Raw genomic sequence first — 24,422 nt, forward strand, 5'->3', positions numbered from 1 at the left:
CACAAACGCGAGTATATAAAAAAGGGGAGTAACTTTTCGGAGTCTTGGAAGCTGCTAATTAATAACCTCGTTCCAGGTATCATCGTCGGCGAGGATCGTCTTCTGGTATGGTCCCTGCGTACGGGCTGTGAGGCGAAATCGACAGGGGAACGAGTACCCAGGCAGTCTGATCTCTGTTGCGGATCGGCGACGGAGGCGGCGATGCGGAATGGCTGTCCGATCGGCAGACAGCAGGAGATGAGACGGTGCAGTGGTGGACGATGGAGTAGCTGCTTGTACCCACGTATTCGCGTATTAGACAACGTAGGAATTGGGTGCGTAACTGCGGGCGACTCCTCGTGGTGCGTGGAATGGTCCTCGTGCGGAGGCTGTGGTTGGTGTCTGCTCCAGCTGTCTGATGTATGCGCGTCCAGGCGCGATCGTGTGGTCCAACTCCTTGATGCGAGGGTGGCTGCCTTAGCTCGACGATCGGACTCTGTTACCGTGTATTCGTATGCTCGACTCTGCAATGGCGGCAGGCAGTGTGTGCGGCTCTGGTGGGGAGTGTAGGAGGTACGGTGAGGTTCGGCGGACGTCATAGATGCATTTCAATTTCAGAATGTTTTATTTTTCTATCTACTGTTTAGAACATCTTTCTCCTGTTGGAATGTTCAAGTATTTTTCATATTCGTAATTATTGAAAATGTTTTGCTTTGTCCTCTAACTTAATATTTAGAATTTCCTGAGAAATTCCTATAAATAATTGTTTATCATAGTGAACTATATAACTGCAATTAGAATTCTTTATGAAATAATAATAACAGAGAGGTATGTATTCATTCTTATAATTTTGTAAAGAGTATTTAATCTTACTATTGAAAATGAATCATTAAGATTTGTTTACAATCTAATGGAATTTAATTACCTTTTGAATCAAATTTACAATGATAATATTCCATAGTTTAACAATTTTGTGAGCTATCCTCAGAAATCCGCAGCTCAGTACTTATAAAATGGACGACAAACGAACAACCTAACTAAATGTAATCAAACCGATTTTTCAATACTAATATTATCATGTTTAACTTATCCTGCAAACTATTAAAATGCCCTTCGAACAGTGTTTATTCACTTCCTTCCACCACTGTTTACAATACGTATGTTTCATTTACTATTAAAACCGTAATTATTATCGCTTGCCTTTACTTTTTCTAACCTTCAACGGCTTCATGTTATAGGTCGTTGAACTCATTTTAAAATGCTCTATCGTATTACGAAAGAATGAACATACCAATTCATTTTAAAAAATGAAGGTAACCTTCAAATGTCCAACATACCTCCACTTATAAAAAAAACTATTTTCATCAACGGATGGGCCCTTTATACTGTGCATTTTTATATCAGCAAAAATTTCTATGAAACTTATAGTTTCGTGGATATCTGAGGTGCTAATTATTACTGCCCCACCCTGTATGTTGTTATGGATGTATCCAACAAGGCAACGATGAACAAAGTTAAATTGAATATTACGATGTTTAATATATTTGTTTTTCTGTAATTTAGCCAAAAAACAGTGTTCACGATGTCGGAAGATGAATGTATTTGCCTTAGAATGATAAGAACCGACAATATTGAAAGTAGAATATTTCTTTACTCTGCTGACCGAATCAATGGAAACGCTAAGTAATGTGCGTGCCTTTCGAAACAGTCAGATGCAAATTACGACACAACGTTTCGAAGAAATGGTACGTGCCACTCTTTTTTAATTTCCGTTTTTTTAATCAAAGGAAATTTGATTGAAATATCCGCAAGAAGTTATTATAATCTTATGCAACATATATGATGGTGATAAAGGATAAGTATATGGAACTGAGAATAGAAGAAGAGAATAGAATTGGACTTTCTATTCTATGCAAAGCCAAATATTTCAAAGAAAAAAAAATGTATTACTTACAAATTACTTATGTTAACATGGAAAGGGGTCGAGGAATAGTAAAAGGTTTCCATATTTCATAGCCTTAGTCGATACGTCAATTGGATCACGTAAAATATCGGACACTAATTCCATCTACATCTTTAGAACTTAAATATATAATTGCAACAACATATTTAATACCGTTTTAATAGCATTTTTCTAATTATTTACATCTATGCCTAATAAATATATGTTAATCAAATAAGTTGCTTTACCAAAGAGTAAAAGAATCTGAGGATTACAAATTTGAGCATTACATAACAAAAGTGCAATCCATATATAATGTTACATGTAAGAAAATATGAAGGCCAAAAAGATCATACATAAGATGAATCCATAATGCGGACAGAGAGATACAGAAACGGCAGAAATTCCAAACAATAATTAACAAAATTCAAAAGGGGGAGAGTGAAAAAGTATCTCCTTGACGATGATAAGAAACAAGTCTGCCTCATGCACTACAACATCTCAAACAACCAGCGATTTGCACGCCAATGAGAGCGGATCGAACGAATTCCGTGGTAGAACTATACAAAGACAGTGCTCCTATGCTGTTCTCGTAACGTTCTGTACTCTTAGTAGTGGGGCGACACTCGTATCACGGCACTATTAATGCACCGCAATACAGCACATGGGCTACACGGCCGTTACACGTTCTGGCATTTTAACTAACTAATCCTGTCACAGATGACTACGGATCAGCTGACACTCCTCGGAAGTGGCAATATAGTGCGGGTATGGTGTCGCCACCATCTTGCCATTTGTTATCCGGAATGCTTTTTAGAGCATTATTCGGAATTGAATTTGAACACACAGCTACTTAATCGCGAATTTGTATGTACATAATTATGCATGACTGCATACAAACAATAACATATACTTTTATAATCAATGCGATATAAGAATATAAAACGAATAACTATCCACTCGTATCGGGAGTAAAAACAGTGTATGGTACACCAGGTTCGTTGTAAAATATAATCAAGCAGTTAATACAATGACAGCACATAATAAATCACTGAAAGTGTAATGATGTGATTAGTAAAAAAAACATACTTATTTGTTAGATGTTCATAAATTTAATTTTAAAGGTCCAAGTCATATTTAATAAATTATTGTTTAACAAGGTGATTTAATGTTGTTTCAAATAGGCGTGGAGAAGTAGCTGGTACTTCTGTCATTGTAATTCCATTTCTGCTGGATACAGTAAAAACAAGTTTGCAACCTAAGCAAGGTTTCATTAGATCTGGTGGATTTTCCAAATTTTAGAAAGGGATGATGCCAGTAGTAATTGTTTCAGCGCCAGGTGATAAACATATACAACAAGAAAACCAATGTAAACAGATTTAAAATGTTCAAGGTTATATAAATTAAACTGTTACACTTTTATAATCCATGTAGCGTTTCTGTTCTTTGTAACTTACAAAGAATCTTAAGAATATAACGCAATGTAAAGAAGTTCGGAAACAAAGAAAGCAGGCCTTAATGTCAGATAAAGGAACCTTGGATCTGTTGTGTATCGTGGTTACCTGCGTGCTGTGTTAAGGGATATGTTATTCAGTTTTAATTTTCTGAACGCGAACAATTCAAATAAATCTGGAGTTGACACATTGGAAGAGAAATTCTTCCAGTGAAAAAAGCTGTATGCAGTGCAATAGCAGCTTCACATACCCTTGATATTCTACAGAAAATCTTATGCCATTTTACTCGATTTACTAGAATCGGAACTATGAAAACTATTATGTGGTATTTCTGCAAATCCTACCATATACACATACGCTTTTATCAGAAATTTACATACGTCGAAATTGCAGCACGCGGGTGTGGAAATGTTACTTTGCGATCTCATTTCCTTTTGGCAGTTATACTTATATATAAGCATCCATCCAGACAAAAAGCTTGATAATCTTTCAATTATAAAATAATTATGAATCATTAGACTTTTTGCTGGCGTTGGTCTATTTTATCAGTTTTGGAACTTGTGAAGCAGCTAGAACTATATCAACAAAGTTCTTTATATCTTTGCTCATTGTTTCCAAAGAAAATATTGAATATAAATAACTATGTACATTTTATTATAAATGCATAAGTAAAATTCAATTTACATAAACAAATATTTTCATACGTAATTTGCTTAATTTTTATCATTTAGCGTTATAAAATATATTACAAAAACATATAAAATATATTTTACTTTAGTTTTTTTAATATTTTAAATATTTTATATTATCATATTAAACTTTTACAAAAAGTAACAAAATTTTTATAAGTAGGAATAATTTTTCCTTAATTAGTTAATATGTCGGTTCTTTTTAAGAAGACGGTATTTAATTTTTCAAAGTATGTTTCGACTTCAAATTGACCATGAATATTTTTAATTTCATTACTTTTCATAGATCACTGCTAATTTTTAACTTTCCCATTACGATTTTGTCGATACAAGTTTTAATTCTCCCAAAGATATATAATATTATATTATTAGTAAAATTATTTTGCATTTCTAATTAATTTGAACGTAAAAAATATATACGTTTTATGAAATAGCATTGCGAGAAAATTCTGAGAATCCATTGTTAATGTTGTACCTATTGGTTGACTAGGTTCTCCTCTCCCTGCAACATCTTTTTACTATTTTTAAAATCCAATAACCGTGTACCAGCATCGTCACCTTTAAAATTTACGAAATTTTACATATTGTAAATTTTTGCAAAAGTGATATTAATTAACTTTTGAATTGTGGTTGTTTGGACAATAAATCAGACTGATCTATGATGTGCTGTAATGTACGAGGATCAATAAATTTTTTTTAACATAATGAACAAAAGATAGTATTTGAGCTTATGGTTTTGTTAACAAATTCGCTGTTTAAATTAGTTTGGATGACAATTAATATTTGCATGATCTTTTCCTCTGATTTATCTATACAATTTACTCGTTCCTTCCAATTGTCATATATAGTTATCCAAATCTAGCTGTTCCAAATTCTCCTCTAGGAAGGAATCAGGCATCAATTTATCTTCTCAATAATATTTATATTCTGTAAAATAAATCGATTTGTTTACTAAAATATAAATTATACATTCATATATTAATTGTGAACCTTTAATTAATTATTTACATTTGGATTCCATGCAGAATGGGTAAAATCAGACATTCCTTCATTTTTTTGATATTGCCTCGTCGATTAAAGACTTATTAGTAACAGACTTACTGTCTTTGCAAAATAGAAGTGTACACTGCATCACCCATTATTTCCAGCTTCCCCGTATAATTTTGTGATTCTGGATGGTGCGGCTTGTGGTTAATAATCCATAAATTATCGACGACTGGAGTTACCAACAATCGATAGTGTATGCTATCACACACGACTGATGTAACCAATAGTAGGTAATTCAAGAATTATCAACGACTGGTGTTGCCTGTGATCGGTAACTCACAATATATCGACAGTAGATAATGCCTGCGGTCGACAAATCATGATATAATAATGGCTGGTGTTACAAATAGTCGGTAATTCAAGAACTATTGACGGAGGCATTGCCAGATATCGGTAATCTATATCCTACTTGACATAACTTAATCTAACATCATCTAAACTTAATTTAAACTAAGCTAACCTCACTTACGCTTAATCTGACTTAACCTATCTTCACTCAAATCTAACCCAACCTAACACAACCTAACTTTACCTCTCTTAAACATAAACTAATCAAACCTAAGCTTCCTTAAACCTTTTTTTTTAACGTGGGGAAATCCTTATGGATCCACGGTGACCGTCCTCGGCGCTACTTAGAGAAGACCGGGAACTCTGCACGAACACGTTCGATCCCCCTCCCTGGCCGGAATCCTCTGTGGTGACTTAGAGGACGCCCTTAGCGGAGGGAAGCGTGCTCTATGAGACACACTCCCCCGTCAGAGGAATGAGTGAAGGCTGAGTCATCAACCATCATTCCCGTCCCGTGGAACACGTGCAATTGTCGATACGTTTCCCCTAACGTACCGACCGCGCCTTCCGGACAATACCCGTGCAAATACGCGGGGCACGACCACCAAAGTTGTGCACCCCGCACGGGTATTGTCGATGCTTCGGGCCAGGCGGGACTCGGACGAACTGGGAGCTAGAACTATAGGGTGCGCCAGTCCCAACCATCGCCAAGTCGTGGTCCCTGAGGCTCCTTCGCCACCATCGTGGCCCACAGATGCGGCAGAGGTGAAGTCCCGCCACCCGAATGGTTCTTTGGGGTGACTCCCACTCTAATATGGAAGCACCCCCCCCCCCCCCCCCCCGCCGACAGCGAGGCAGAACGGGGCAAACGTCTAGGACGTCGACCCCGTAGGCGACGTTGAGCAGGTCGGGAACAGGTCCCTAACACGCTCAGTGGCCTCCTTCGCGACCATGACCTCCTGGCAAAAGGAGACCATGGCCTGCCAGACCATGCAGACCAAGCATCCCAGACAGGATGCTCGATAATGAGAGGTCCGCACCCCCCTTTACTGCTAATGACCAACGCGTCCCCCCCCCCCCCGCCACCCGACCACCCCCCCTCTAGGCAGAACACACTTGGAGAGTGTGCCGCGCCGAGTCCTCCGCGGCGCCACTATACTGACACCACGCGTTCACATCGTGTCCGATTCGACAAACATACCGACCGAAACATCCATGGTCGGTTAGCACCTGTGTGGTTCGGAACGTAAGTCGTCCGGTGCTGCGACCTACCCATCTATTCAAGACGAAAAGGATCACCCCGATGGTCCAGTGTTCGCTGTGACGAGACAATTCTTCCTGCCACCTTGACATTGTGGACCGCCGAGCCTGGAGCCTAAGCTCGTCCCAACTTCTCATCTCCCCTGGCGGGCTGGAGATCTGACCAAGACGGAGGCACCAATAAAGACAGGTGTCTTCGAGCGCCAGGAGCTCCAGAGGTGGAAGTCCCACCAAGGTAGTGATCGCCTTAGAGGACACCGTACGGTACCCCCTAATATATGCTGCCCTCTGGCCAATAACTCAGTTGACTAACTCCTCCGGGCACACGGAGACCGCCATCTTGCTCGACCTGGATACCGTGACGCCGTCACCGGCCAAACCCTCGCGCAACATTTCAGCCAAGCAATTGCCCTGTCCTCTTTCTTCGGATCGGTAATTTCAACAAGTAGCCCGCTGGTTCGTGCCTTCTTGGGACTGACACTTTCTACCGCAACGTCGGCCAGCTTCACTCTCTGCCTGGCAACAGTCTATAACGTCTCTATACGTGGACTTGCTGCTACGCTGGAGGGTCAGCGCTATTGCAGCGATACGCGGCAGCCGACCCAACTTCGGCCTGCATTCCGCCTTGTTTTCTTTCTGAGCCTTCGGTGGTAGGACAGGGCCCGATTGGGCCTTTTTGGTCCCCCTTGCGGCTTTTCTATCCATTACCTAGGCCCATGTACCCTCCTCTGCAGCACCAGATGAAATTAATGAGGTTGGTGCTGTTGCAGCCGAGCACTTCATTTCCTGGCGCGCCATCGCCAGCCGTCTTGATGCCCCAGATGGGGCACTTTTGACTTCAGAAGATGATGGGGAAGTGCTCGGCTGCTTGGCTTTCAAGGGCATGTCATCCCTCTTCTTTGCAAGAGGGAGCTCTCGAAGGATATTCTCCATTTTGGTGTTGATCAGGTCCGCTCCCAAATTAAGTAGTGCGGACCCTGTCTCGTACTCGGGTGTCGAGAGACCATTGCCTGGGGACAGAGTCCTCACTTCCTTCAGGAGCGGGGCTGGTGATAGCCTTGTGTGGCTCGCGAGCTCCAGGTCGCGACAACAACATTATTGTTGGCGGGCCTGAAGATCGCCTGTCTAGTGCATTGAGTCTTCCTTGCAGGCGCTTACTTTCCGCCTGCAAGGCCTCTACCGGCGCCTTTAGCGCAGCAATGTTTTCATCCGACGGTGGTGCAGCTGGGCGTTTCACCCTCCGTGCCAATTCGATGGTGGTAGCCCTCAAGCACCTGGCACCAGCCCTTAGATCCATCTGGATGGTCCCCTTGAGGCTTATTCGAAGTGCGAGAAGACTCATGTGTGGAATGGGTGGCAGGCGCTACGCACAACATTACACTTAGAAGCGCTATCCCGTTACATGAATTTGTAGAACTCACATTCCTTACAAGAGCAGAAACAGATAAGTATAATGCAATGCGGGGAGTCGCTATCTTGGATCGGTCGGGGACGGTCACGCGTCGCGTCGCTCTGTGAAAATGTAGTGTTTCCGGTAAAAATATTGTCGGGAAATTAGAACGGAGTGTTACAAAATGTTTCTATAGTGATTGTGAACAACTAGTGATAATAATTTCAGTGATACAGTGTAAATGTGGACAGAAAAGTGAAAGTGAATGTGAAAACCTGGAGCGGGCGGTACCCACGCGCCGACGGACCCACGCCAAAGGCCCGCAGCCTCATCTTACGGAACCACCCCATGATCCAGGCATCATCCACACACCAAAATACGTGGAACGACGTCAGCTTCATTTTGGTGTAAAAAGAACGAAGAGCGGACAAGAAGCAGCAAAGGTAAGTCCATTTTAAAAATATTTTAATCGAAGGTGACAGGGCATTGGCCATATTGGACGCCATCTTGGCCGCCACCCTGTACATAAGAACGGAGCGGTGATTGTGCACACCGTTGGGGAACGGCGACCCCACATTCCGAGCTGGGAAGCGATCGGCCATGTTAGCGTATGGGACTCCCGACTGGTGGGTAGTGGTGAAATTTTGTGTAGTAGTGGGCACTTAGTGCCCTGATTAAATATCCCCGGCATCCGAGACCCGGGCGGCTAGTGAGACCTCGAGCGATATGGATAGAACATCGAAAAATCGGAGGATCCATGTTCGAAAATCGAGAATTTAGAAATAGAGAGAAATTTAGAGGTCGAATGTCCAGAATATATTTATTTTATTCTTATCCAAAGACTTCCTCGAAGGCAACATGCCGCTGACACTTGGGGAAAACCCCAGGTAACTGCGGCTATTTTTATGACCTGCGAAATAACGGGACCGGTAGTGGACGATTCCGAAGCAAATATTTTCGGAGTTAATATTTTCGAATATTATGGAAGTAAATATTTTATAAGTAAATATTCTCGACGGCCAAATCGTCCCGGTTCGAAATTAGATGTCGGGAAACTAGCGGTAATCTCTCGCCGGCCGGCCTAATCGCTTTCCAAGGCACATGCACATATATGACCTGGCTCGTACTTGGCTGAGGTTTTCGAAGTAAAGGAGTCTCGAACGAGCCAAGCGGCCATGATACGTATCTTCCAGGCGGTTAACCACGCAGCTGACCGTCGCATGGGCCCCAATCGACCGGCTGAATATTTTCAAGTATTTTCGATAGATATTTCTTAATGTTTGACGGACAACCAGCGGATACCCAATTTCGAATACGAGACTCCGAATTCCGTCCACGGATGGCTCGCTCTATTTAAGACTCTTGATAACTCGCTCCGAAATACCATCGGAACGAGGAATCAACCACGTGTAACCTCTGCTGCGCACACAGCAGGGACGAGGCACACAAAACACACACATTAACACACGATCACAAACATCCATGTAAGGAGGCCTCTGCGTGTGCTCTGACACAAACAGAACCGCAGCTTCCACCGATGACTCCTGCGAGCGTCTAGACATGGACTGGACCGCGGCTTCCCACAGAGGCGCGGACGTGTGCATGGCCGGACCGCGGATTACTGGAGATAACGAGATTTGCGTAGCCTAAACCGTGGCAGGGTCGACATCGCTATCTCCTCCGGAAATCCCCGGCGTGAGTCCTGCCATGTGCTAGTCTACAACTTCCAGAAGAAGCTCCTGCGATTGTCTAGAAAATCGTGATGGATACTTTCTTTTGCTTTTCTTATTTTGTTCGTCTAACTCTCTCTCTCCCTCTTTCTTCGCGAGAGAGGCGAGTGGGGTCTTGTTTAGCTTACAAAACGAATCCCCAAGCATTGGGCTGAGTCTCAACAGATCGCAGCGTGGTAACTGCTCTACCGAGTACAACACCCCGCCAGGTACCTAAGTCGTCTACAGACGATTCCGAGTCTCAACGTCGAAATTGGTGTACCCATGATCGACCGTTAGAGCGCCGCGGCCGTCGTTCGGCGAAATCCCGACGACGGATCCAAAAACGCCCGTACGGCATATTCGGGTTCGTGCGATGATCGACCGCGCGGACGCGACCGACCACCTAGTAGATCACATTGTTTTGAGCCTTTCGACCCACTCGAGACACCTAGAGATATCGTTGCCTCCTTTGACTAAAAAGGATACGGCCTTAGAGGCGTTCGGGCATAATCCCACGGATGGTAGCTTCGCACTACCGGCCGCTCGACCGAGTGCGTGAACCAAATGTCCGAACCTGCGGTTCCTCTCGTACTGAGCAGGATTACTATCGCAACGACTGGTCATCAGTAGGGTAAAACTAACCTGTCTCACGACGGTCTAAACCTAGCTCACGTTCCCTGTTGGCGGGCGAACAATCCGACGCTCGGCGAATTCTGCTTCGCAATGATAGGAAGATCCGACATCTAAGGATCAAAAAGCGACGTCGCTATGAACGCTTGGCCTCTACAAGCCATTAATCCCTGTGGTAACTTTTCTGACACCTCTTGCTGAAAACTCTTCAAGCCAAAAGGATCCATAGGCCGTGCTTTCGCAGTGTCTATGCGTACTGAACATCGAGATGAAGCCAGCTTTTGCCCTTTTGCTCTACGCGAGGTTTCTGTCCTCACTGAGCTGGCCTTAGGATACCTACGTTATTCTTTGACATATGTACCGCCCCAGTCAAACTCCCCGCCTGGCAGTGTCCTCGAATCGGATCATGCGGGAGTATAATCGGCGATCGGTCGTAGAACACACGCCACTCGTATACGTTTGATTCAAGAATTCCGTGACAACCGGGTCGAAACACCGGCGCACGCGCTCCGCCCAACCGAGTAAGTAAAGAAACGATGAAAGTAGTGGTATTTCACCGGCGATGTTACCATCTCCCACTTATGCTACACCTCTCATGTCTCCTTACAATGCCAGACTAGAGTCAAGCTCAACAGGGTCTTCTTTCCCCGCTAATTTTTCCAAGCCCGTTCCCTTGACAGTGGTTTCGCTATAAAGTAGATAGGGACAGATTACTTTAAACCTGGCCCCGGGAGGGAGCTCAGGCATGCTACCTCGCCTCTTAGGGCATACGCGAAAAAATAACAAAGCCCATCCTAGCCGCCCAACGGACCTGCTGCCTCGGTCCTGGGCTAGGAAAGTACGGCACCACTGTTATCATCATTTCGGTATAAGAAAAAGTACCCATTCGTTTAATCAAAACGTGGCTGCACACAGCGGCGCCCCATCGCCGCCTGTCGCTCTCTTTGAGGAAAGGACCTTTTCAGTCTTGACTCATAGCCGGCGTAAGGACTTTGATCTACGAATAAAATGGATAAGTGTTAGAGTCAATGTATGAGATTCCAACCGTCCCATTCATATTCGATAGAAGGGAGGGCAGGGCTGCTATGGGGCAGAACCTGTTTTGTATCCGGCAGGGTAGATACAATCCCACATTCCAGGGGGACCACTAGGAGGTTTGATGCGAGGCTAGAGTGTGAGAGGCTATGTTTTCGCGTCATCCACCCTGTGACCTTATCACCGGGACCATCGCTATTCTTGGATACCAGGCGCCAACGGGCCGCTCGACACCTACGAACGCGTATGGTAGTTTACGGTGCACCCCACCCGTAGATAGGGACAGATTGGGAATCTCGTTAATCCATTCATGCGCGTCATTAATTAGATGACGAGGCATTTGGCTATGTTCTACGTAACGGACTAAAACCGTCTGTCGTTCTTCCGAGGTTGGCCCCTCGTTGGCTATCAATAATAATAAAAATATAAAAATTCTATGGGAAAAATAAGGATAGAAATAAGGAATAAGGTAGAAAAGGTAAAAGAAAAGATAATATGTCCACAATGTAGAAAGAAAACAAAAACAAAATATCAAAATTTGGAATAACAACAAAGTTAGGAAAAGTTTGTAAAGAAAATCAAGGGTCTAAGGAAATAGATATAGAAATAAGCTTAGAGGTAGCAATTAAAGAGGAAGAAGGATGAATTGCAACATTAACAAACAATAACAGCCAATATAATAATATTATCCATTTAAAATAATAATATTATCCATGCGTTAACTATTTACAAGATTGTTCCCGTGAACTATTTTAAATCCATAATATTAATCAAACTCACTCCACTATTTACAAATTTAGCTTAAATATAATTTCTAAGCAATTAACAGAGTGATTAATCATAATCGATGAATGCATTAACTATCTCGATTGATGACCTTAACGCTATTAAGGATGCTGTAAGAGTGTCATTTCGAGGTATTTCGAGAAAGGTGAATGCATCCTTCGTAATTTTACGTACAGCACCCCTAGAACCAACAACTATAGGTACCACTTTAGCTGTCTGACAATTAAAACTTTTAAATCTTCAGCTATATTTTTATATTTTTCTTCTTTTTCTTTATAAGCTTCATGCAAAGATTGTTTATCCTCGTATCTTATTGTAATGTCAATTACATATAGTTTATCACCTTTTTTATAAATTATATCTGGTTTCTTAAGTTCGTTACTCTCACTTTCATTAATTAAGACTTCTGGATAAATAATACCCGTTTTTAATAAGCGATTAATCAGTAGATCACATACATCATTATGTCTTTTAATGCGTTTCCGCTTAGTACGTAAACACTGCCCTAATATATGACCAAGTGTTTCTGGAGTATGGTGACATTTGCGACAATGGATATCTATGTTTTTCTTAAACTGGTACGAAACAACCCTAGTGCCTACAGTATTAGTACGTAACCTTATCGCGTCAATATAACGCGAGCCACGAAGCAACTTGGGGTTTTGCAGCCAATAATTTCCAATCCTATCGTTCGCAAAGTAGTGTGCACCTTGACCTTGTAGACGTTTCTCCTGCCAGTCCTTTTGATCTTTTCTTTTCATCTTTATCTTTACTTCATCTATTTCATTAATCGTTGGTGGCCAATTTAGTTGATACTTTTCAGCTACGTTTTTGTAGAATTTTGTTAAACTAGTGCGTTCCAAGGCCAATCGAGTAATCTCATCTTCAGACTGAGACATTTTAACACCGCTTTTAAGTTGTGAGAGTAATATTACATTTTTTAATCTTAATTATCCTAAACCCCCATCTTTCCTAAGTGTATAACAAAAGCCTATTGATATTGAAGTTGGTAAATGCAACATATTCTTTATTTCCTGTCTTATTTCTCTATCCAAAACAGCTAGTAAAGTTGCACTAGGCGGATTCATTATTAGACTATAAATAAATTTAGGTTGAATATATATTTGAAATAAATCTAATTTTTGTGCAGGTTTAAGTTTTAACTTTAAAGTATTTCTAAGGGCATTAAGTAAAAGGGGACCTGAGATATTCTTTTCTAATCCAGCCCAGGAGCTAAATTTTGTACCTAAATAATTAAAAGTGTTGTCTGGTTCAATATAGGGGATTTTTTCATTATTAACCATTATAGATGGATCTTCAATATACCATGACCTTCTACTATGTACAATTTGAAATGTAGCACATTTAGGAACAGATAATTCCATATTTAACTGCTTTAAAATCTTACTTAAAGTATTTATTTGACGACGTGCCGCTTCTTTACTTTTTGCCAGAAGGACGATATCATCTGCAAAGGCTAGAACCGACAAATTTTTACCCCCTATTTCAATACCGTCATTATGTTCCTGGAGTTGATTCAAAAATGGATCGAGTACAATGTTAAATAAGGAGAGAGAGAGCGGGTCTCCCTGCTTTACACCGCGCTTAAGATTTATTACGGTTTTTTCACCATTAGCGCACGTAATACGCGTTGAACAATCATTATACATGTCGGCAATAATATTACATAAGTAACTAGGAACCCTTGCTCTATCTAGTTTAAGAATTACTTGATGCGGCACGGTATCAAACGCTTTTGCAATATCCACTATTGTTACCACTCCTCCGTTCACACTTTTCATTACTTGAATAGCGTCGGTAAGTATTGAAACATTACATCTGTATCCGTCTTCACGAGTAAATCCTTTTTGACGAATATTAATATTAATAAACTGTCTTAACTTTTTATCCAAAATTCCTGAGAAGATTCTGGCTATAATTGGCCCGATTGTAATTGGACGCCAATCTTTAACATTATTTAAATCTGAGTTAACCTTAGGAATTAAAGTAGTTCTGTTAATCTTCCAAAAACTCGAGGGTAATATTCTCATCGCAAAAGTATATTAAATAATTTATTTAAGATTTCTGGCGTACCTTTTTTAACAAGATGAATTCTCTCTACTCCATCGGTACCTGCTGCTGAAGTAAAGTTAGTTCGTTTTAATCTATCTATTACATCTTGAACCGAGACATTAGGGCAAACTTCCATCATGCTTCGCCTATCGCTGCTTATTGGCATATAATTACTCTGTGGGTTGGTTGCTTCCCATAATTTCTTATAAAATTGATCTACTACCGAAGCTTGGGGTAAAGTAGATCTATCCGACATAAAAGAAAAATCTCCTTTAATAGCGTCATCAGCTAGGCGTTTTGGGCATTTTTTAAACAACTCTTGACACCTTGCGTAAGCAAAACGCTTTCTGGAGGCATGATTGGTTGAATGGGGATCGGATGACTGCCTAGTATTCATTCGATTCCGTTTTTGTTTATTAGCCCTATTATTTTTGCATTTATTTTTATTTCCGCTTGATGTATCTACGACAATTAACACAGGCTTAAGTGTTTTATCTATAAATTGCTCTATTCTTTCCTTAATATTTACATTTATAACTTCATTTGCATTTAACTCAGTTAATATAGCGTCCAATTCAATATTTGCTCTTTCGAATTTTGAGCCTTCTGGTAGTTCAATAGTTTTAATATAGTCTAAAATAAAGGAATTCCACTCATTATCACTCACGGTTGTACTTATATTTATCATTTCTTGTGGCTCGTCTTCATTAGCACTAAGATATATTTCTTCTTCAGACTCGGAACTCGAACACTCAACTTGTGCTGTACTCTTAGCTCTAAGTTGCCGCCTCTTGTCGCTAATTTGCTTACAAGATTTAGATGATAGAAATTTCTGAATTTCTTTATTAATTTGGCGCTTATCCTGAAACCTTCCCTCAAGTTCGATCAGCAGATTAACTTCATCTTGGGTCCACTCATACGCTTTACGACCACCAGTTTTTTTGCTTTTCATTTGTAGCATTCGTTTTTGGTTCCGAACTTCTGGATGTTTACTACGTTCATGGGTCGGGAGGCCACTTTGTGAATTAAAACTGAGTTCACAGTGCTCACAGGAGTACGGTAACGAGGTATCAGGCGGCCCCTTACATTTCGGGTAATGGCATACCCAATTATGAATGCCTTTAAACTGTCGAAGGCATTTACTGCAAATATAATGTATTAATTCTTGTTTATGATACTGGGTGATTTGCGATTTTAGGCTCCTCATATTTAACAGGCCAATATGCATGCCCTTTTGGAGACAACAGCTACATGTTGAGTTCGGAGTGAGTGGTAACTCTATTTTAAATGGTATGGCCGAATTCGTAGTCCGTTCACTCGCCAAGGCGTCAACAATTCCCTGATCAGTAGCGGATAAATCCGCCACGAGCGAAATGGAACCTGATTCGCTCGTGTCCGAGACATCATTAACTGTGTCCATTATTTGTTTCTAATAATAAATGTGAAATCGATACATCAAATCCCCACGTTTCCTCTCTTGTCCATACATCTGCGATTGTCTGCATCAAAATACAACCGGGCGCTCCTTGGTGCTGAATCAAAATTTTGTTTACTGCCAAAGTACAGTATTTCTAGCTATCTAGCCAGTACAATACAGATCTTAATTTGTACTCTTAACTTACGGTACAGTTTACCGGTTGTTGCTGGACCTCATTTAGCCACATGCTTCAGCCAGATAATCAACCAATAAGTCAACCATCTGACCGGATCACGTGTTACCGGCGGTACCTATGGTAGGTAGAAGACCAGCTAGGGTCGGGAAAAGGACCTAATGAAAGGTCTATATTGCCCATCACCGACCCAGGTAACTATGACTCTCTTAAGCGTGCACGCGGATCCATCAGCGCCACTCGATGTAAAAGTGGCTTCCTATCCCTCCGCACCTCCACGAGGTGGGAGGCGGGCAACGTCCGATTCCTAAGAATCGAGCGGCTGAGCCGGAGGGAAGGCGCCGATGAAGCCGCGGGCATTCTTAAGAGAGTCATAGTTACTCCTGCCGTTTACCCGCGCTTTTTTGAATTTCTTCACGTTGACATTCAGAGCACTGGGCAGAAATCACATTGCGTAAACACCCTTGGGGGCCATCGCAATGCTTTGTTTTAATTAAACAGTCGGATTCGCCTAGTCCGTGCCAGTTCTGAGCTGAGCGTTGAATGGCGGCCGAAGAGGACGACAACTACGGCGAACCGCCGCTGAAGCCCCGCAGCAAAGAAGATCCATGGGAGGCCAAGGCACGGGACCGAGCTCAGATTCCGGGTTACGCATGCACGAAGCAGCGGCCCGTTCAGCTCGCCCAGGCCCGACACGTCAGCCAAACCCACTTCCCGACCAAGCCCGACACGCCCCGCTTCTCAAAGCCAATCCTTATTCCGAAGTTACGGATCCAATTTGCCGACTTCCCTTACCTACATTAATCTATCGACTAGAGGCTCTTCACCTTGGAGACCTGCTGCGGATATGGGTACGAACCGGCGCGATACCTCCACGTGGCCCTCTCCTGGATTTTCAAGGTCCGAGGGGAAGATGCGAACATCGCCGCAACTGCGGTGCTCTTCGCGTTCCAAACCCTATTTACCTGCTAGAGGTTTCCAGGGAATTCGAACGCTTATACAGAAAACAAAACTCTCCCCGCACCTCCCGACGGCGTCTCCAGGTCATTTTGGGTTACCCCGACGAACACTCTTATGAGGGCCCGGATTGGTATACGGTTCCGCTGCCGGGTTACGGAATAGGAACCGGATTCCCTTTCGCCCAATGAGTGTGTGTCTTTCGCTCACTTTATTTTTGTGTATTGTTCCTTCAAGATTGTTGCTTTTAGTACACCACATTTATGTAAGATTTCTCTTAGGGCTTAGGATCGACTGACTCGTGTGCAACGGCTGTTCACACGAAACCCTTCTCCACATCAGTCCTCCAGGTCCTCGCTGGAGTATTTGCTACTACCACCAAGATCTGCACCGACGGCGACTCCAGGCAGGCTCACGCCCAGACCCTTCTGCGCACACCGCCGCGACCCTCCTACTCATCAGAGCTTCATGAAGGACCGACATGCTTTCGCGTGCCTTCCCACTTGCCACTGACGGCGGAGTATAGGCGCGACGCTTCAGCGCCATCCATTTTCAGGGCTAGTTGCTTCGGCAGGTGAGTTGTTACACACTCCTTAACGGATTCCAACTTCCATGGCCACCGTCCTGCTGTCTTAAGCAACCAACACCTTTCATGGTATCCCATAAGCGTCGACTTAGGCGCCTTAATTCTGCGTTTGGTTCATCCCACAGCGCCAGTTCTGCTTATCAAAATTGGCCCACTTGACACTCTGATCCGAGATCTCGTGGCTTCATAGTTCAAGTTCGTTCAAGCAAGCCAGAGATCTCACCCATTTAAAGTTTGAGAATAGGTTGAGGTCGTTTCGGCCCCAAGGCCTCTAATCATTCGCTTTACCAGATGAGACTCATCGCACATATGTTCAAGTATGTCTCTTTGAGTGCCAGCTATCCTGAGAGAAACTTCGGAGGGAACCAGCTACTAGATGGTTCGATTAGTCTTTCGCCCCTATACTCAGTTCCGGGTCCACTCTAGGTGCGCCTCTTCTCGCGATGAGAACGAGACGCCCCCGAAGTGCGAGGCCGCATGGGTACGCGGCCCATCCTCCCTTGGTCGACGTGAAGGCCAACTTTCACTTTCATTTCGCCTTTAGGTTTTAATAATCCCAATGGTTCGCGCACATGTTAGACTCCTTGGTCCGTGTTTGAAGACGGTTCCTGAGAGTACCCAAAACAGTAGCATCGCCGACCGGTAATTCGAAGCCTGGCCATTCCGAGGACATCGCCTGCTAACAGCTAGCCAGGCCCGGTGCCGGCGCAAAGTCCGTACCACCGGGTAGTCTGACCGAGCTTGCGGCGGGCTAGACGCACATACATTCGAGAATGGATTGGTTGCGGCCCGATACCGTACGAGTACCGTCGCGCAGCCGGCCGGGCGACCGAGGGACTGTCGCGTGCGCAAGATTGCGACGCCACAGGCGCCCACTCGGTCTGTAGATCGACGCGCAACGGGTCGCGACGTTCTACTAGGGTAGAAGTGTACGACTACATCACCGAAACGTTCGCCGACAACGGCGTGCCGCTCGCTGTGGAACCGCGAGGGTACCACCGGGGCATCGCGCGCCATCGGGAGCCAGTATCGTCGTCGATGAATCTCTCCATTCGATCTTTTGGGTTTCTCAGATTTACCCCTGAACGGTTTCACGTACTCTTGAACTCTCTTTTCAAAGTTCTTTTCAACTTTCCCTCACGGTACTTGTTCGCTATCGGTCTCGTGGTTGTATTTAGCCTTAGATGGAGTTTAGCACCCACTTAGGGCTGCACTCTCAAGCAACCCGACTCTAAGGAGAGATCCTCCCGAAACGCGTACCGGTCGCTACGAGCCTGGCACCCTCTGTGGGTAAATGGCCCCATTCAAGATGGACTTGGACGCGGTTCCTTGTCTCGGGATAAACGGACCATCCCGAATACTACATTTCCCAGCGGCGGAACCGCGGGATTCAGTGTTGGGCTCATTCCTGTTCGCTCGCAGCTACTAAGGAAATTGTGGTTAGTTTCTTTTGCTCCGCTTAGTAATATGCTTAAATTCAGCGGGTCTCACCTAATCCGATGTCGTCTCTACGTGACGCACGAAATTCACTCGCGCCATCGAGCTCGCTTACGGAGAGAAGGTAAAAAGAGATTCGTATGTATAATATATACAAGACGAGGAGAAAACATCGGCGAACGGGGACGGCAGACGACGAAAAGAAATTTCGTCCATCTCCGACAGAGCGATCCTTTGATTTACCGCTCGAGAAACCGGCAAGAAAAAACTACACGCACCTCTCTTCGTTGTTGTTCTTGTCGAAGCGTTTTATGCACCTCGCCAATGTCTTTCGTGTGTCGGTATTTCTTTTATATAAGATTCGTAAAAAATATAAAAGAAAAAATACCAGACTCTCGCTAGACGACCAAGCTACCGGCGTGTCTTTAACATCCGTCCTCTTTATCGTCGTACCTGCGAACGATCAACAACCGTTTATACTCTCCAGCAGTTCCCAACCTTGCGCGCGTAACACGCAGAGATCGAAACGGAGCGACTCCTTTTCCCCCGATTTTATTACCCTGATCCTTCAGAACGAAGGACAGGCCGAGTTTCTAGCGCCCGCACGAATCTCTCTGCTGCGTGAACGGGAAATAAAAGGGAACGCACGCGTGGAAAAGCGTACGATGCGATCGTAGCTCAAGCTGCGCTTCCGGGGACTGGATGACCAGCTTTTGGTCGCGCGGTCCCGTCTCGACAACGAAGACATGGCGTGACCAACGCACTCGATGATCACGAAGTAGGGCAGTAGTACCTTGCGGCACCGAGGCGGCACCTCGTAGAGGAAAAACTCGAGCCTCGCCAAAGGGGAGCCAATCTTCCCGTATCTGCTCTGAAAACTCTCTCCGCGATTCGAGTTTCGCTTCGGGAGATCTCCGAAGTGCGGACAAGCGTCACAGGCCAGAAACGTTGCGACGCTACACGGGCGCAACGACGGCCTATGTTCGAGTGACGGTCCGCGCGAGAGATCTTTTCTTCTCTCGCGAAAATATGGTATACACGCGCGGAGAGAACAGAGAGAACGGGTTATTCTGATCGAACACCCTGGGGCTGTACGAGGAGAACTTCGAACGATCGGATGCGCATCATCGTCCCTCGCGTTACGACGATGTCGCTCTCTCTCTCTCTTGTATATCTCTTCTCTCTCGACCGAGAATTCTCCCTCGGTCTTGCGGCGTGAAAAAAACAATTCATTTTAAATGACGTCGAGCGCGCGGCATGTTCGTATCGTGCGCTAAAGGCAGGCGAAGGCGATGTGTGTGGCGGGTGTGCGAATTCGGAACGCGGAACAAAATCGGCGATCGAAACACGAAGCGGTTCCCGTGGGCGGTCGTCCGTTTAACGGACGACTCACGACGCCACGAAGAACTCACGCGAGTTCGTGATCGACACACCGTCGAGTTCCGTGAACACGTTTACGCACCCCGCACGCGCACACACGTTGCCAATCGCAGATTACCTTGGCACGGCCACAGACGACTTGGACGAACGTCCAACGATCACTCGTACGTCGCGTATCGCTCCTCTTCCTCCCTTTCTCGGTGCCGCCCGAACTCAGAAACGTTCGTAATTTAATTTGAGAATGAACGACAGCGGGTAGATTCGAGCACCGTAGGGAAAAAAGATTCGACGAAACGCAACGCAAACAGTATTCTGGTTACGTGAACGACCCTCAGCTAGGCGTGGTCCAGGAATTGTATCCGTGGACCGCAATGTGTGTTCGAAATGTCGATGTTCATGTGTCCTGCAGTTCACACGTTGACGCGCAATTAGCTGCGTTCTTCATCGACCTACGAGCCAAGTGATCCACCGTTCAGGGTAATCGTACATATATATTTTATTGATCTTTAAGTCTCTTGGTACTAAAGTTCGAACAAGTCGATTCCCAAACGTCTCCGATGAAAGAGACGCGGGCGTCGCCGAACCGTGGCGGCTTTCACCGCTCGACGGAGTTCGAGGCAACACGATATATCGATCCTACGGATGAAACGCATATGCCGCTGGTTGTCGCGTAAGGTCTCCTTCAAAGTTACGAAAAATGCACACGCGCGTCCAGGTATGATGAGAAAAAAATCTTTCAGAAATTCCTTAGGACTCCTCCGCGTACCAGCAGCCTCGATGCGGTCTTTTTCCTCCCGGCAACGCGAAGCGAACATAAACTGTTCGAGCTCACAACGGCGGGATTACAGACTCTCTACAACGAGGACAACGGGCAACGCGGAATCGTCCCCTCTAGAACGAACGTGCCCGTCGAACTGAGAAGAAAAAAAACCAAACACCCAGCGGCGTATTGCTTTCGAGATCGACAAGACGCTCTTGTTCGGGTGAACATAACAATGTTATCATCGATGGGATACTCGTCGTCTTCGCGCACAGTCTCGAGGCGGTCTATAAGAGTTTTCCCCGCCAACACGAAGCGAGTATAAAATTATTCGATCTCGCAATGGCGGGTTTTTCTCAGACTCTCGACAACGAGGCTTGGGCGCGAGCCACGAATCGTCCCCTCCGAACAAACGAACGACGACGACGATCTCTTCAAAATTCCAATACCACCCAGTTGTGTCGATTCCAACAAGGCTCAGGTAAACGAAAAAAAATTCGTACATTCGTTAGGACGCTCCACCGTTCGCCCAACAACAGCCTCGAGCGGTCTATATTTTTCCCGACAACGCGAAGCGAGCAAGTAAAGTTCGATCTCGCAACGGCGGGATTCAGACTCTCGACAACGAGGCTGCTGCGATGTTATTCCTCTATGAACATAACGGATATCGACCGAAGGAAGGTTATTCTTGGCTGTATATGCTTTGCGTTTGTTTCATCCATATATCAGGACTCTTATAATTTTTATTTTGGAACGAATATAGTTCCGGTTTACGTACAATCTCCAACGGATCGGACGCCTCGATCTCTCCGACACGAGGCGGAGTTGCATACTACGTGGATGTAATGTTTCTGTTCGTGTGGTAGTGCAGTGAATGCGGCACATTCGAGCACATTCTTTTTTTTTTTTCATTTTTCCGTGCAGCAGGTCACGAAGACCACACGCGAGAGCACATTATTGTTTGTTATTTTTCCGTGACGCGGGTCACGAAGACCACACGCGAGAGCACGTTATTGTATGGTATTTTTTGCCGTGCCGCGGGTCATGAGGACCATACGCGAGAGCACTTTATTTTTGTAAGCAAGTATGCAACTCCTCGTTATAGTATCTTTATAGTATCAACTCGACGAGGTATACAGAACACTTCGCAATGAATATTATATCTTATCATGCAACATACAAAAGATATGCGATATCGCGATTTAAGAAGCATTAGAACTATATTGCTTCGATACGTAAACATCTGGAAACGCATTTCCTACCAAGAATGTGCGGCACTTACATTCCTCTGAAGTGTAGACGAGGTATACATAACTCCTCGCAATGAATGTTGTATCTTATCATGAAACATAGAAATGAGATGCGATATCGCGTTTTAAGAAGCATTAGAATTATATTGCTTCGATACGAAGACATCTGCAAACGCTACTTCCCAGCAAGGAAGTGTCGCATTTACATTCATTTGAAGTGTAAGAGGGGTATACATTACACTTCGCAATGAATATTATATCTTATCATGAAACATAGATATGAGATGCGATATGGCGATTTAAGAAGCATTAGAAATCCATTGGTTCGATACGTAGACATCTGCAAACGCTATTTCCTAGCAAGGAAGTGTCGCATTTACATTCATTTGAAGTATAGACAAGATATACATAACACTGCACAATGAATATTATATCTTATCATGAAACATAGAAATGAGATGCAATTTGGCGATTTAAGAAGCATTAGAACTCTATTGCTTCGATACGTAGACATCTGCAAACGCTATTTCCTAGCAAGGAAGTGTCGCATTTACATTCATTTGAAGTATAGACGAGATATACATAACACTGCACAATGAATATTATATCTTATCATGAAACATAGAAATGAGATGCGATATGGCGATTTAAGAAGCATTAGATCCCTATGGCTCCGATACGTAGGCATCTGCAAACGCTACTTCCTAGCAAGGAAGTGTCGCATTTACATTCTTTTGAAGTGAATACGAGATATACATAACACCCCACTATAAATATTATATCTTGTCATAAAACATAGGAATAAGATGCAATATGGCGATTTAAGAAGCATTAGAACTCTATTGCTTCGATACGTAGACATCCGCAACAACTATTTCCTAGGAAGGAAGTGTCGCGTTTACATTCTTTTGAAGTGAATACGAGGTATACATAACACTCCACAATGAATATTATATCTTATCATGAAACATAGAAATGAGATGCAATATGGCGATTTAAGAAGCATCAGAACTCCATTGCTTCGATACGTAGACATCTGCAAACGCTAGTTCCTAGCAAGGAAGTGTCGCATTTACATTCTTTTGAAAGGAATACGAGGTATACATGACACATCGCAATGAATATTATATCTTATCAGGAAACGTAGATATGAGATGCGATATGGCGATGTAAGCAGCATTAGAATTCTATTGCTTCGATACGTAGGCATCTGCAAACGCTACTTCCTAGCAAGGAAGTGTCGCATTTACATTCCTTTGAGGTGAATACGAGGTATACATAACACTGCACAATGAATATTATATCTTATCATGAAACATAGAAATGAGATACAATTTGGCGATTAGAGGCATTAGAACTCTATTGCTTCGATACGTAGACATCTGCAAACGCTATTTCCCAGCAAGGAAGTGTCGCATTTACATTCATTTGAAGTATAGACGAGATATACATAACACTGCACAATGAATATTATATCTTATCATGAAACGTAGAAATGAGATGCGATATGGCGATTTAAGAAGCATTAGAAATCTATTGTTTCGATACGTAGACATCTGCAAACGCTACTTCCTAGCAAGGAAGTGTCGCATCTACATTCTTTTGCAGTGAATACGAGGTATACATGACACTTCGCAGTGAATATTATATATTATCATGAAACATAGAAATGGGAAGCGATATGGCGATTTAAGAAGCATTAGATCCCTATGGCTCCGATACGTAGGCATCTGCAAACGCTACTTCTTAGCAAGGAAGTCTCGCATTTACATTCTTTTGAAGTGAATACGAGATATACATAACACCCCACTATAAATATTATATCTTATCATAAAACATAGAAATGAGATGCAATTTGGCGATTTAAGAAGCATTAGAACTCTATTGCTTCGATACGTAGACATCTGCAAACGCTATTTCCTAGCAAGGAAGTGCCGCATTCACATTCATTTGAAGTGTATGCTAGGTATACATAACACTCCACAATGAATATTATATATTATCATGAAACATAGTAATGAGTAGCGATATCGCGTTTTGAGAAGCATAAGAACTCTAATGCCACGATACGTAGACATCTGCAAACGCTATTTCCTAGCAAGGAAGTGTCGCATTTACATTCGTATGAAGTATAGACGAGATATACATAACACTGCA

General features: G+C 43.6%; 1 non-coding gene and 1 pseudogene across 1 annotated transcript; both read right to left on the bottom strand.

Moving 5' to 3' along the window:
• Window positions 1-9,910: 9,910 nt before the first annotated feature.
• On the bottom strand, window positions 9,911-18,943 carry LOC143430424 (large subunit ribosomal RNA; annotated as a pseudogene).
• Window positions 18,944-20,580: 1,637 nt separating this feature from the next.
• LOC143430421 (5.8S ribosomal RNA) lies at window positions 20,581-20,735 on the bottom strand. Its single transcript, XR_013102635.1, has one exon. It is a non-coding gene; the product is annotated as a 5.8S ribosomal RNA (ribosomal RNA).
• Between the last annotated feature and the right edge of the window lie 3,687 nt (window positions 20,736-24,422).

The sequence above is a fragment of the Xylocopa sonorina genome, chromosome 13 (assembly GCF_050948175.1).
Source record: "Xylocopa sonorina isolate GNS202 chromosome 13, iyXylSono1_principal, whole genome shotgun sequence".
Lineage (NCBI taxonomy): Eukaryota > Metazoa > Arthropoda > Insecta > Hymenoptera > Apidae > Xylocopa > Xylocopa sonorina.